Source organism: Myotis brandtii, unplaced genomic scaffold (assembly GCF_000412655.1).
Source record: "Myotis brandtii unplaced genomic scaffold, ASM41265v1 scaffold647, whole genome shotgun sequence".
NCBI lineage: Eukaryota > Metazoa > Chordata > Mammalia > Chiroptera > Vespertilionidae > Myotis > Myotis brandtii.
This window is the reverse complement of record NW_005370500.1, coordinates 208863-223839: the sequence shown is the minus strand read 5'-3', so window position 1 is coordinate 223839 and position 14977 is coordinate 208863. Positions and strand designations below refer to the sequence as shown.

Sequence of the window (14977 nt, the reverse complement as noted above, 5' to 3'; positions counted from 1 at the left end):
GTCCAAGACATGGGGGGGCTGTAAGTCAGCGGAATAAGAGGCGTTGGGGTGGGAAGGTGCGCTGTGGAGAGGTACGCGGAAGAAGGAGGAAAGTGGGTGGGGATGTCGGCAGAAGAGGGTGGGGAGACGGGAGTGGAGAGGGCCAGTGCGGGAGGGCAAGGGGCCCTGCTGCTGGAAGCCTTTCCCGGTCTTCAGAGTCATCAGGTTCTCCCCAGAACGCCTCCTCCAGTGGGAGGGGAGGGGAAGTGGCCTGAGGGAGATGCGAGAGAGACTAGAGTCGGGGAGACACAAACTGGAGGGGCCACACATGGTGAGAGCCGGCACTACAGGGGCTGCTCGCGGGGAGAGTCCCCTCCGCGCCTGCTCTACGAGGATCAATGAGGATCAATGCTCCCGATGGCTGTTCATTCTCCACCAGCTACAGATGCAGGCGTGAGCCGGGGAGGGGGAGAGCACCGCAGTCCCACGCAGAGGCCAGAGCTGTCCTGTCTGTGACAGGGCGGCCTCCACGGCCCCTTCCAGTGGCTCTTCAATGTTATGTCACGTTCTTGTGCATGGGATGCACTCAAGTCTATATTTTTTCATTTTCGATGGCACGAAGGATGGAACCAAATTCCCTTTCAAAAGGAACGCGCGTGCCAGCAGCCCTGCCTTTGTTAGCTAGCGGCTCGGCTGGCTGGCTTCGACATGGTCTGGGTTTCCATTACAGTCTATGCATACTATACGGAGATAAATAGTAGAGGGTCAGGGAAAATAGTGTATTGTGATAACTTCTTTTAAATCATTTAAATGAGTTTCTCCGCCCGAACAATCACCACTTATTTAGTGCCTTCTCGCTCTAATGCGCAGGCAGCTAGAAAGTTTGGCCACCATTTATATAATAAATGTGTGTTTAGAAATTTCAGCTACCGATTAAAAGCGCATTTTTTAAAGCAGGTATAAAGCCAGTGGAAGGAGGGGCATGGAAGGAAAGTGGGGTAGCCCTGGAGGGGAGAACGTAGGGTCTTAGAGAGGAGAGGGGAGAGAGGAGGAGCAGGCGGGAGGAGAGGGTCCTGAGGGGAGAGGGGGTGCCAGGGATGAGAGACTAGGAATGGCAGGGAAGACAAACCAGCAGTTTTATCTTCCCTGCGAAGCTGCGAAGATAAACTTCGCTCCTATCCTCAAGTTGCACCGAAAATTAAATTTGTTTTCTTTGCTCTTATTAGACATCCTGGGAGTCTCTGAGGGGAGGCCACCTCGGACCCCCTGGGGAGCCCACCGCTGAAGGGCGCCTCACCTCGGAGCTGCTGGGACCCTCTTTCAGAAGGTGGAGGTGGGGGACAGCACCAGGAGGGGGCAGCATATAATCTCTTCATAGTGAAAGAAAGAGAAAAGAAACTCGCTCAGATGATGGGAACTGTGATTCAGAGCAACCTCATCTTAAATACTGTGTAGTTTGCTACTTATTATGGTTTCTGTTTGTTTATTGACGCTTAGAGGAACAGACTATGACAAGAATGTTCAAAGGCTCGGGAGGGAGGGCCGGCCCTGCTCTGAGGAGCAGCTGGGTGTCAGGGGGTCTTGCCCTGACTCCCTTTCTTTCCTGCCTCCTTGCACACGGGGAGGGAGAGCTTGGTTTTCACATCCCAGAATCTTCCAGAAACCAACGTCATGGTTTTCTTTTGTTGCCCCGCAGTGATGTTTACCTGAACCACTGAATGACACCTCTGACCGCTTCGTGTTAAGAGACCTCTCTGTCTCTTTTCACTTTATCCAGCAGTTGTTCATGCACACAGTGGGTGTTTATAATGAACGCAGGTCTCTCCACTGGGGTGCTCAGACGGCCTTCCTGAATGGTAATCCGGCACCCAGAGTTTCCAGCTTTGACATGGGTGTGTGATCTCCCAAGATGGACTCAGGCCTGCTTTAAAGTAAGAAGTTAACCCATAGTAGGCGAGGAGGACTACCCAAGATGTGTGAGTTCTGCCCTAACTGTGTGTTACTACCATCAGCTCAATTCTAAGGAAAAAGAACCGAAAGAGATTTCCTACTTTGTTGACTATTACAGGTGGAGAGTAGACGCCAAGTGCTTCTCCTGCGTGGTTGGTTGGCTCTGCGTTTATTGATATTACCCCGAAGCCTGGCTAGCAGCTGGTACGTCCACCGTTACCTAATCCAGCCTTATGTGATAAGTTTGGCTCCTCTAAGTGCCACAGAGATAATTCGTACCCAAAAAGTACATCAACAGCCTGGTTCTTTTGCCTAAAATGATCTTGTTATCACTCTGATTTCAACCAATAGGTTGTAAAGGAGTGTCTGTTTTCCACGTGCCAGTTAGCCTCTGGCAAAGGCTGTTGGATCGTTACACTTTGGACTTTGGTATGAACACAGAGAGCATGTACCTTTACCTAACAGGTGGTTCAGCATTGCTCATGGACTTGGCCACAGGGGCGGGAGGCTGGGGACACATGCACAGGAGAGTTCTTCAAATCAGTAGGAATGGTCATAAGAAGAGGCAGGGTGCCAGCATGGGCATTGGACTCTCAGGTAAAGTGTACCAAGTGTCCCAGAACTCTCTGGAACTTTATCATTATAACCTCTACCTTGTCCTGTTTATCTATGAAGAAGCATTGGGCAAATAAATAGATAAATATGTAATAAAAGTTTGTTGCATTTAGCTTGATTAAATGGAGTCTGAAAACAAGCATCTTGGGATAAAAAACCTGAAATTGTGTACTCCAACCCGTTACTGGTAGTTAATTTGGGGGCTGGGGTGCTGCAGGGGACAATGCAAAGGACTCTGCTTCATTCCTTTCAACAGTACACGTAGTGTGTGCAATAGAAAAGCTGATCTACATTTTTGTTGTTGGAAAAAAAAATCTTGGAGGATCAAAAATCTGAAATAAATTCTGCGGGTCTATGGACTGTGCTCCATCTGGCTCTGTATTCCAAGCTCCTAGCTGCTATGCAGCCCAAGGAGGCAGCATGCCCTGGTGTAAAAGTGGTGCCCAGCTTCCCAGCTGTGTGGCTTTCAATGGGTTACTCACCCTCTCTGAGTCTCCATTTTTCCATTTGTAATGTGGGTCTAATCATAGTACTTCCTAATTTTATTATTGTGAAGAAGAAATGAAATAATCCACTGCAATTGCTTAAAAATCACACAGTGCTTGGGATATAGTGGATGGAAAATAAATGCTAGCTATTTTATGATTACTCTCAGTTATGCAACAGTTGTTACTAGTTATAATAAAGTTATTTAATGTCATTGGGATTCTGGAGGTCTTATGAAATTCACTTTTCAGAATTTTTTTGCTAGTTCTAAAATTAAATCCTAAAAAAATGCTAGCTATTTTATGATTACTCTCAGTTATGCAACAGTTGTTACTAGTTATAATAAAGTTATTTAATGTCATTGGGATTCTGGAGGTCTTATGAAATTCACTTTTCAGAATTTTTTTGCTAGTTCTAAAATTAAATCCTCCTAAAAAAAAAAAAAAAAGACATCCCTAAATATCCTGGCAGAGAATAGATCAGGTCTTATTTTACAGCTTTATATTTCTCAAGTAGGGTTAGCGTTAGAAAAAGGGCTGAATTTGATGGCATGGCTAGATAATACCGAATTCGATGCTATTTAGAAGTTGATTTTACTCCTAAAACCTAAGGGGGTGACGCTTGCTATTGTCCAGTGCTGAGGGCAGTCCGGGATGTCCTGCTTTCTGCCCAAGCTGCCCCTTTCCTGTTCCTGTCGAGGTCAGCGCTCACCCCACATGGGTGGCTTCATACGCAGTCTCAGTGCCTACCGTCTGTGATCTTTCAGGGACATTATGGGAGGGAGACAGGAGGGTGGGAGTCAGTCTGACATCAGGGTGGGCATGGGGGGCTCCTGCCAGAGCCCCCAATGGCACGACAATTTCTTTAACCGGGCTAGCCAAAGAAAGTGTGATCTTTTCCAACTTGGGATGGAAAGCTGGTGATGCTGGACCTAACATGCTGACTTGGAGGGGTTACTTCAGCTCCTTGAGGGTCCATAGATAGAACTTAGATTATAAACCATTTCAAATGTGCTCAGAACGTGCCCCCTGTGCTCCCAGAGCAAATTTTTCTCACCACCCCCGTGCACCTCGGCTGCGGGAGCCGGCAGCCTGTGGCGGGAGCTCCGAGGAAGGACCGCTTTCTTATGGCTCTAAAGGTCGCCCATGACCCAGCTGAGCCTCCTCTCTCGCCCTTGAATGACACGGACATTACTGCAGCCGAAACACTTTTCTTATCAGGTGACTGCTCAGGGAGTGTTTATTTGGAAGCTCTAATGTCGTTATTGTTTTAAACGGCCCGGCCGACGCACGAGGACATTGGTCTTCGGTGTGTTGACCTTGAAAATGTGGTCTAGAAGGAGGCCAACATGCTGGTTCGTCCTTTTCACCCTGGTCTGCCATGCTAATCCGAGCCAGCTCTTGCCAGCAGCTTTTCTGACCTGACACCACCTCCCCCCGCCCCGACGCTAGCTGCCCTGGGCATCGTCCTTCCTCATAAATGCCAAACACGTCCATGTTGGGGGGCTCCTCCCTCCAATGTAACCGTGTTTTCTCCAATTAGCTGCCATCTGAAATACTCCCCTCTCCAGCACGTGACTCCTGTCAGCCCCCGCTTCCCTGTCCCTTCTGTCTGAACCTGGGTTTACGTGTTTGCCTGCCTATTGTTAGTTCCTCTCAGGGTGGAGCTCCTGGGGAGCAGGGCTGTCTTCTTGTCCTCGTCCTCAGAGCCGTGCACGTTGCCTGGCACTTATGCGCTAAGTGAACTTGGAGAGTCCAAATGTCAGTGTGCTTTCACGTCGTGTTTTCTGCCGTGAACTGGAGCGAGGGCACCACAGCTGCTCTTGACCTTGACAACAGCCCACACAGCAGACCTAACTCACCACGCCCCGTCTCCTCAGCCTTTATCCCTGCGCAAGCACCTGGCCCTTGCACACCGACTGCCCAGCGCATGGAGTTTTCCGGAGTCGAGGTGGAGGCCCTGGAGCTCACGTGTGCCCGCGCGCCTTTCAGCACCGCTTGCCTGCCTTCTTCCTCAGAATCTCCTCTGGCCTCTTTCCAGCAATCTGTCAGGAAGTTATAGACTAAGCACTCTTTGGCAATTAGACTGGGCTTCAGTTGTTTTTGAAAGATGAATTTAGAGGTAATTTTCCAATTACCAGCCGTCGTCAAATAAACGGAGACAAAAGACGGCTGGATCTTTCTCTTGGCATGAACGGTCCTCGTGCCTGCAGGAGCTGGCCGTGGTGTCTTAGTGATGAATGCGGGGAATCAGCAGCTTAAAAACCAATTAGCTTTCCGCTTCTTTTGCTAACGTGGGGCCAGTGCTGGCTGCTCGGGGATGGAGTTCGAACAGGGCCAGCGGGAAGTTGAGCTGGCAGAACTGATGAAAGGCCCGCTCCAAGGGCGTCCGTGTCTCAGCAATACCCAGACCTTCATCTTCATTTGATGGAACACTTCTGAGGCTGATCTGTCAGTGCAGACATGAAGGGGTGATAGCTGTCGACGCCTGTTCTAGATGCTGACGCCTGAAGGTATCACGGGGCATTTTTCACGGGAGCCTTGATCTGCGGGTGAAAGTTTGCCTGTGCATTTGCTATCTGCAAAGATGTCGCACTTACCCACACTCATATTTATAAGGCGATAATCGTGGTGTTTTTCTGCCATTGTTTGTGTGACATTTTGCTTTGTTAATGGCTGCACTTTGTCTTGGGTCTGACAGGAAGGCCTGGGGGTCACCTTGGAGTGTCGTGTTGCATGGGCTCAGGGCCTGATTTGCAGCCTCGAAGGTCCAGACATTTAATTCTGTTAGGACTCTACTGTGGAACTCACCAAACTCAGAAGGCACAGTTGTATCAACCAAGGTGCCAATTTCTTAATTTACAACAAAAATACTACCTTTCCAGGGAGACAGACCTCAACTCTTCCATCCAGGGAGCCCCGTTCCTTGTAGCTGCCATGATCGGGTGGGAAGACAGATCTAGTACAGAATCCCAGCTCCACTAATGACCTCAGGCAAGCCTGACCTTTTTGAGCCTCAGTTTCCTCATTTGTAAGACAGTCATCCAGGTAGTGAAGAACACATATGTGAACTGCTGGGCCCAAGAAGAAACATTGAATGATTTTGATAGGACAGCCAAGTGCAAAGGTGAAGAATATAGACTTTGGAGTAGCGTGTGGATTCCAATCCCAGCTTCTGCCACACGAATAAGTGGCCCCCTATTTCTGAGATTCAGTGTCCTCATCTGCACATCAGGACTGGATGCTCTCTAACTCGTGGACTTGTTGTTGTATTGAATGATAGGCCATATTGGAAAGCCCATGGCGTGGTGATCACGGCTCCTGGATGTAGTAAGGGCTCGAATGAATGGAAGCTGCCCTTATTATTATGCATGTTCATGGCTGTGGAGGTTAGAAATAAGTAGTAATGGCTATTGTGGCACCACCAGCAACAAAAGCAAAACAGCCAAGAGGTGCACGTTGCTTAGTGAGCAGAAAATTGACCCAAGGGGTGGACTGTCCAGGGAATCATGCTGGTGCTATTCATGCTTTGGGCTGAATGATCCTCTTTTTTGGGGGCGGGGGTTGTCCTAAGTCCTTTTCATGGCAGGGTACTTAGCAGCATCTCTGGCCTCCACCCACTAGATGCCAGTCGCACCACCCCGTTGTGACAATCCAAGATGTCTCTGATCGCACCCCTCTGGAGAAGCGCTGGTCCAGGGGACCCCTGCATCCGGACCACGGAGAAGCCTGTGAGCCTCCACAGCACGCCCGCACCTTTATAAACTCCCACTGGCCCAAGTGTTTTGCTTTGATTCTCCCTTTTCTGGGTTTAATCTAAGCTCTCTTTTGTCCCTTCGATGACAAGTATCAAGTGGCTATTATGAGCCACGTGCCTGGAGGATAGTCTATTGGAGAACAGGCTCAGCCTCTGTCTAGGAAACAGGCCACAGCCCACCCCTCAGCCCCTCTGCTACTCTCTCCTTGCTCCCAGGGTCAAGGCCACTGCGTCCGGAGCAGGACGCTTCTTGGTCCTGCAGTGACAAGCCTTGTCCGCGTGGAATGGCTTCTTCTGAGAGCTCAACGTTTTCCCTGTGCGGACGCCCACGCTACTGACTAGCATAATAACGGCCAGGACATGAGTTTACCACATGGGTCACAGATTCCTGTGCAAAATGGGGACCGTGCGCTATCCCCCAACTGGTGCGTGGAGGCAGGTTAACTGAGATTCTGCGGGGTCTTCCCTGGTCTCTCTCCTGTCTAATGTCAACCTTATTCCAAATCGTAGACCAGGCCCCTTGATGTTTACCACAAGGTGGTTTTTAAGGACAGAGCATCACGTAATGTGTCGAAGCTTCCGTTTCCTGCTCTGTTATCCAGTGCCTGCGTCCGTCTGCATTACTGTCCATTTCGAATGCTCCTCGCCCGTGGAGCTAGTGCTTCGTAAATCTCTGCATCGTGACCAGAATAGCCGGTCCCATTGTAATTTGGACTCATGTCGGGGAAGGCCTGGCCGAATGATTAAAAGTTCAAATTATTTTCCAATTAAAGAAAGATATTTCATTACTTTCAAAGTGAGCAAGACCCGGGCTAGGCAACTATCTATGACTTTAATAAAAGTCTTTGGGGAACCATTAAGTACACAGATAAGCATGGCTGGGAGCTTCATTCTGGGAGCTCCGTATTGATCCCTCATTGGAGTCCATGTAGGGTTCCCACCGAGAACTAAGTGCTCACACAGCCCCTCTCTGCTGAATGTGTTTGAAGCACGTGTGTTCTCACGTTGTTTCAACAGTTACCAGAAATCTTGTTGACACTGTCAGTTTACTTAGCAGAGGCGCGCTTAAAAATCCACAAAAGCAAACTTTAACCCGGCCTCTGTCAGAATTCCTATTAGAGGTACAGAATCGACGAGGTGTGTTTAGCTCCCCACCCCCGTTTGACCTTTGAGGAGCGATCGTTCTACATTTCTCAGCTATGTCATGTTCAGATCATGCCACTTTTCATAGATGCTTCACATAATTTCATCTGGGACGTCCAGATGTAATGGTGTCCTGTTTTAACTATTGATTTTTTTATTGAAAAACAAAAACTATAAAAAATTTGCTGTGCGTTCGCCTGCAGTAGCTCCCTACCTTTTTCTCATCGAGTGGTTGCCGTGCGGTCTGTGCCAAGCTCGCAGGCCTGGACAGACAGCAACAGACCTGGCCAGGCCTAGGGTCTGTCTCTAATGAGCTAGGTTAATTTCTTCAACATTCAGTTTCCTTATTTTTGAATAATCTTCCATTTTCCTACCTATCAGAGTTGTGAAGATTGAGTTTGGGAAGCGAGGGAGTCTGAAGACTAAAAGAAATATTTTATACAAACACCTGCCAACAGGGCCTCTTAGATCTGCAGAAGGACGGGTTGGCATAGCAGGGCTCTAAAAGGATCTTTCAGAGAGTGTGCAGAAAGGCAGCCATGGAGAAAGGCAGGAACGCCACGAGGGACAGTTCACAAGACGAGCTGCCATTTAGAGATAATGCCAGGTTGAAGGCAGGAGGTGCAGCGCCTGCTAAGGAGGGCACAGGCAGCCCAGCGACACTTGGTCTCTGGTTATGCCAGGAGGGCTGGGCAGGCAAGATGAGCAGATGGAGAAAGTAGATTGGTGGTTGCCAAGGGGGAGGTGGGAATGGGGAGTGAGTACTAATGGGTAAGGGGTTTCTTTAGGGGCTGATAAAATGTTCTAAAAGTGATTGGGGTGATGGTTCCACAAATTTGTGAAAATATATGGGAAACCGCTGAGTTCTATACTTGTAAAGAATGAATGTTAGGGTGTGTTAATTGTATCTCAACAAAGCTATTAGAGAGAGAGAGAGAGAGAGAGAGAGAGGTTTATGCCTGTAAACACTTGAGGCAGGATTTTAAAAATATCATTATTTCTATTAATAAAAATCCTGCTTCCAGAGACTGAGTTGCTGAAAGAATTGGGTTTAGGATCAAGAGACCTGGCTCTAGTGCTTGGGCAAGTCCCTCAGCTGCCCAGGGTCCTCATGTAAATGTTAGGGACTTCGATAAAATGACCCATGTGTTCCGTCCTAACCCTAAAAGCCCTGCCGTTTCCAATCTGCCATTCCTGTCTGTTTTCTTCCCAAGCATCGCCCCCAAAATCCGCCCCTGCCAGCACTCACACGAAGAGAACTTGTTGTGTGGTATGACTGCGGGTGTTTTATATGTTGTGTTTCCTTTGAGTCGGGCATCCTTTAAACAAGAAGTTCCCAGTTCTCCTTAAGCCGTCCCACACGAGTCTAGGAATACTCACACACCCACGGGTCCCAGAACTGTGACCGTTGGCCTATTTTATGTAACCTACCTGTTACATAATCATCAAGTTCAAGTTAGGAGTGTCTTGACTTTTGCCTCGGGTCCAACACCTGCCTGTGGGACTTTTATCACTTTATTTTCCTCCTTGGTTCCTGTTTATCTCTCTTGCTCTTCAAGTCCCTTGAAGACATTAGCACAAACCTCACCTGATTGAACTGATTAGTGGAAAACAAGGCCGTCAGCCTGGGGCTGCCCATAAGACGGCTTTGCAGGGCGATGCCGGCCGCTCTGGCTGGAGCTGACGTCGGCAAGTTAAAGGTGGAGGAGGCTGGTGAGGAGGAAGGCAAGGTTCGAGCTGAATCGCAAGCTCAGGGTCGGACACCAACTAATAAAATAAGTGCATGGTATGGCTGCGGGGCAGACAGTGGGCTGACGGGGAAGTGACAATTGAATCGGCGGGGGGCTGAGCAGCAGCGAGGCGAGGCGTGGGCTGGATGGAAAACTAAAGAAACAATAAAAGCCGGCACGGCGGGGAGAGCAGAGGCGGCTGTCACCTTGTCTTAGGAGAAATTAAGAAGCCAGACAAATTATAAGTGTACTTTCATCTGGAGACGCGCTCAGACAGCCCGAGATTGGCCCCCCGGGGGGTGGTGAGTGGCGCTGGAGGGCCCTGTGCGCCCGCTCTGACTCAGCACGGCCCCGTCGGGACTTGCCGACGTGTGCAGGTGTCGATGAAGTGCAGGGCTGGGTGATGTTTGGGGTGTTGCTGGATGTCCTTGACTTTCCTGTTCAGAGAGGGAATAGAAGATAGAGTAAGGACAGCGACCGGGGGGGAGGGCTCTGTGTGTCCAGCCATGGGCTGCCACAGGTGAGGTCCCTGCAGGCCACATGGCCCTGTGCAGTCAGAGGGGACACTGAGGCAGCTGCCTGAGCACTCACAGCAAGGACTGTGCTCCTGACCTCCCTGGGAGTCCACCCCGGGAGTCCTGCAGCCGCCGTGTAAATGGTGAACCGTGCCTCTCGCAGGGGCGGCCAGAGGGGTGCAGCCAGGGGAAGGGTTTCCAGGGACACCTAGACTTGGATGACACTCGTGTCCTTTGTCCTGCCACCAGAAAGGAAGTGGATGGGACCACTCTGAGCACTTCCCCTTCTCCAGCATCCGGTTGCTTCTCCTTCTCTCTGTTGGCACTGGTTTCACTAGGCTCTCCATCAACAATGCCTGAAAGAGCGCGCCTCAGCGTGTCTTGGGAACAAAGGCGCGAAGAACCTGTCCCGTTCAGACAGCTGTGGGCCTAGCCAGGCGGGGCTGGCCAACACCTGCAGCTCAGGTGAGCTCCAGGCTCACGGAGCAGCTCAGCCCCGGGGGCCAGCAAGAGGGGGGGCTCCTCCCTCAACCGTGCTCCCCAGCCACACCCAGTCCTGCAAGCCTGCTCGGCCACAGCAGCCTCTGTGGGTTGAGGAGGGATTCAGTCTCCTTCTAGAGCAGCAGTTCTCAACCTGTGGGTCGCGACCCCTTTGGCGGTCGAACGACCCTTTCACAGGGGTCGCCTAAGACCATCCTGCATATCAGATATTTACATTACGATTCATAACAGTAGCAACATTACAGTTATGAAGTAGCAACGAAAATAATTTTATGCTTGCGTCACAACATGAGGAACTGTATTTAAAGGGCCAGAAGGTTGAGAACCACTGTTCTAGAGGGTTCTCTCCAGTTCTCAAGTGTCATGACCAAGTGGAGGGAGGAAGGCTGATTTCGACATGGATGCCGGCTTTGCAGCCAGCACACACAGCCTTCCTTGCGCAGGGCCAGCTCCGGGCCCAGCACCGTCTTTGCCCCCCATCCCGGGACGTCAGGGAAGCCCCTGGAGTAGGGTTTCCGGGCAGATCCTCCCGAAAGGAAACACGTGGCAGACGAAGAAGCTCCGTGGACTGCCCAGCCCCAGCTCATGTTTCATGGGGATAATAGAAGGCATAATTTGTTTTCAGGGTGTAATTTTATTAGCCCTTAATGCAAAAAAGGTAAGATGGATTCCCTAGTATTTTATAATAACTCTATCAATTTTCTAATACCATACTATTATAATAAGCATTTTACTGAATGTGATGAATAGGTAATTGCATTCCTTATCTATTAGCATATCATAATTTACCACCCCAAACTTTGCTCTCATATCCCCTTCATTCTTCTATTTTCACTATTAAAAAACTTTTCAATGTTTTCTAAAGTGGCTCCTTCAGGCTTACGTTGCAGGCTTTCTGCAACAAACCTGTGTTTCTGTTACCGCCTCTCTCTTCAGATGGCAAATTACCCTGAAAGGTTTAGTGAATAAACTAACAAATGAATTAATAACCACCAGAGTAGGTCCCGGGGAAGCAGCGTGTTCAGGGGACTCAGCCGACGTTGAGTGAATGGTGGCTGACTGTCTTATGATACAAGATGAACTTCATGTTCCCCCAACTCTCTCCTTCCTGGCTCATAAGAGTGTTCACTGGCAGTTACATAAACAAGCACGAGGGAAATTATTGCCTAATTTCAAAACCATAAATGAATCACTAATATAAAGCGCACCTTTGCTTCATGCTTGTAAGTCTCAGGTGACTCATGGCGCGATGCTGTGCTTTCGGAGACAGGCTCGGAACAGGCTGACCTGCCCGACGGAGGCCCTGGCGTCCTCCGGGCGCTGCGTGAATGCAGGTGCCTCTCCATGCGGGGAGGGTTCACCCAAGCGCCCTCCACCCCAAATCACAGGTGTCAGGGCAGGGCAGGCGTGTGGCCCTGTCCAGCACCGGCAGGTCGAGGAGCCTCCCTGGCTGCCACTCACTACATGCCAGACGTGCTTCCCTATGTTTGTGAGCACCCCCAAAGCTCCACACATTTCCAGAGGCTGCCCGGTGGCAGTGGGGGTGAGGGTCCTGCCCCGGGTGGAGAATGTGTTCCAGAAGGCGCGGTCCTGCCAAGCTCTCAGCGGTGCGGGCCTGTGTAGCTAAGCGCCCACCTGTGGCTTTTGTGTTGGCCACTTGGCTAACCTACAACACATGGAATGTAGTACTGCTGTTTTTTATTCTTGCAAGACACCTGTTTTTGTTTTCTAAAAGAAGAATGATTGTACTAATGGGCTCTGGGCTCTCAGGGAAGGAGAAGGGTAGTGTATCCCATACACATAAAACCTGGAGCTCTCAGTGATCTGCTAGAAGTCTGAGCAAGATACAACAGTAGCAGGAGTCTGAGGTCGGGGCATGCGCCCGGGGGTGTCCCTCAGATGCACCAAGGGGAACACTTCTGGCTGAGTCCTCCATGGCCAGTGTTATGACTCTGAGCCTCTATCCTCAATTCCAATGCTGTGAGCAACCTGGTGGTCGATGGCTGTCAGAGGGGGGCCCCTCCCCACCAGCTCCTGAGGCTGAGGTCTGGAGCTGGGAAGCCCGTGCGCTGATCGGCGGTGAAACCAGGGCTGGGCCGGGATCACTCAGCCTTTGGGAACCAAATCATAATTTCCCAGTGCTCAAGACCAGAGAATTCAAGCAAAGGGGTTGCTCAGACAAACTGAATCCACCCACTATGCCACACACAGTGTTGAGCACGAGGGTCAAGATGGGGTCAGTCATGACCAGGACTGACAAGGTGTTTTGCAGCACCCAGCTCACATTTGAATCAGGGATTCTGGGATTTAACACACAGACAAATGAAAACACGAATGACAACTAGTAATAAATGCCAAGAAGAAAACACGGTGGTGGCCGTGGGTGGGTGGGTGCCAGGAAATGACAAGATGGCCCAGCCATGCACAGACCAGGAGGAGTGCTGCAGGCCGGCAGTGGAGCAGGTGCAAAGGCCCTGTGGTACAAATGAAGGCGGCTCAAAGGTGTGGCTGAGTTTAACTCACAAAAGGGAAGCTGAGCATGAAGTTCTGATGAGATCCTTGGAACTCCCAAGGGCTGACCGCAACCTGGTCCCGAGGGCAGAGTCAGCAGGTGGAACAGTTACAAAACAACAGACCAGCGTGTTCAGGATTCTCCTGGCTGCCCATGTGCCTTCCCACACCAGCCTCCCCTCAGAACATCGGCACAGAGTCCGCTCTGTGGACTGCACCCAGATACCTGTTAATAAGTGTCCCAGGCACTGCAGAAAGTGGAATGAAGCGGCAGTGGGCGAGCCAGCAACAAATAAAGACATTTTTTTGTAAAAAAAAAAAAAAGCCAGAGGTAATAAAGTCCCCATGTTCATGCAAACCTGTTCAGGCCTCGATTTCCCTTGGAAAGTTAGACTTCATCTCTGACTTGGACTTTTTCTTATTAAAGGAACAGCATGTCATGTGGAACTTTTTTTTGACATGACAATACCTGGGATAATTAGATACGGCAAGAACAATGAGGAGCGAAGTGTTTCTAAGTCTATTCTGAGCGGCTGTTATTCAACCTCAGTGCCTTTCAAATGTCACTTGTGGAGTGTTCGTCTGTTTGTAGCGAAGCACAGAACTTTCTCTCTGTTCTCCTCCAAGGTTCCTGAGAACACGTGTGCTCTCTGCGTTGAACTGTGGCAAGTGGCTCCAGAATTAAATCTGCTCAAAATCTGTGCTTTGAAAAGCCCGAACGGTGCCCATCAAGGCGGCTCGGACACCCCCTGGGAACTCACAGAGCATGCGCCTCTGGAAAGAAGGTCAGGGAAGCGCTCATTTCAATAACGTGACAGCTCACAAGAAGACATCGGTGAGCATCGCCTTCCATTGTTCCAAGTGCAACAAAGGAAGTCCAGGAAAATTTTCTTTCCCAAAGAACTTACCGTCAATGGTTCACAAGAGCTCCTTTCTATGTGGCCGCCTACTGAATGCGATGACTTAATTTCGCTCTCCATCTCGGCAAATGGAGGTTGCAAGTTTTCATTTTACATAAAGGACACCTGGGATTTGCCGGAGGAAAACTAAGTGTGAAGGCTGCTCACAAAGGCTTCGCGCACGCACCAGGGCCCTCGCCGTGCACCCCTCCGAGGCGCTCATGACATGCACAAGGCTCTCCTGTGTTAACAGGAGCCCGTGTGGCGCAACTCGGGGTGTTCACATGGCTCAGGCTGCTCCGTGCCCCTGTTTGATTGACTGTGTGGATGTCTGTGGCTCTTGATGCACAAAGTAATGAGAACACATGGTGGGGCTTTGGACAAGTCAACGGCGCAGCTCGGAAAGTGCTCGCTTGGGTGCCTTCCATCTGACCCGGCAGTACGTGCTGGGGGCCGGGGGAGCCAGGGGAGCAGCAACGCCAGGAGAGAGCAATGAGCTGGTTATGCCTCACACTTAGTCGCATGATCCGAATCAAGGAGCTGAGAGAGGCGTGGAGAGGGAAGCATGTGGGAAAGTTAAAGAGAACCCGTAGTCATACTGCGTGACTCCGTGGGTGGGGAGTTACCGGGTGGGGACGTTTCTGGGGTGGATTTATTGCCTGCACAATGCGCTCGGTGCTAGGCACGGTGGCCGGTACGGCTCCGCTCCTGTGTGCGGAACTTGTCTTTCCAGCTGATGTCGGGGGTCTCCCTTCTTCGCGTCCAGCACGGAGAGAGAGATGAACCAGTTCTTTTAAGTAGAGACGCCGGGGATTTGAGGAAAAAAATGAAAGAGAGAAGACACAAAAATAGAATAAGCTGGGGCCAGGTGTGGTGTCTGTCCTCTGATCAA

The 14977-nt window shown here is 50.3% G+C and overlaps 1 long non-coding RNA gene across 1 annotated transcript; it reads left to right on the top strand.

The window, feature by feature from the left end:
* The first annotated feature begins 4314 nt into the window (after window positions 1–4314).
* On the top strand, window positions 4315–7647 carry LOC102262328. Its single transcript, XR_314409.1, has 2 exons — window positions 4315–5542; window positions 6654–7647. It is a non-coding gene; the product is annotated as an uncharacterized LOC102262328 (long non-coding RNA).
* Window positions 7648–14977: the final 7330 nt, after the last annotated feature.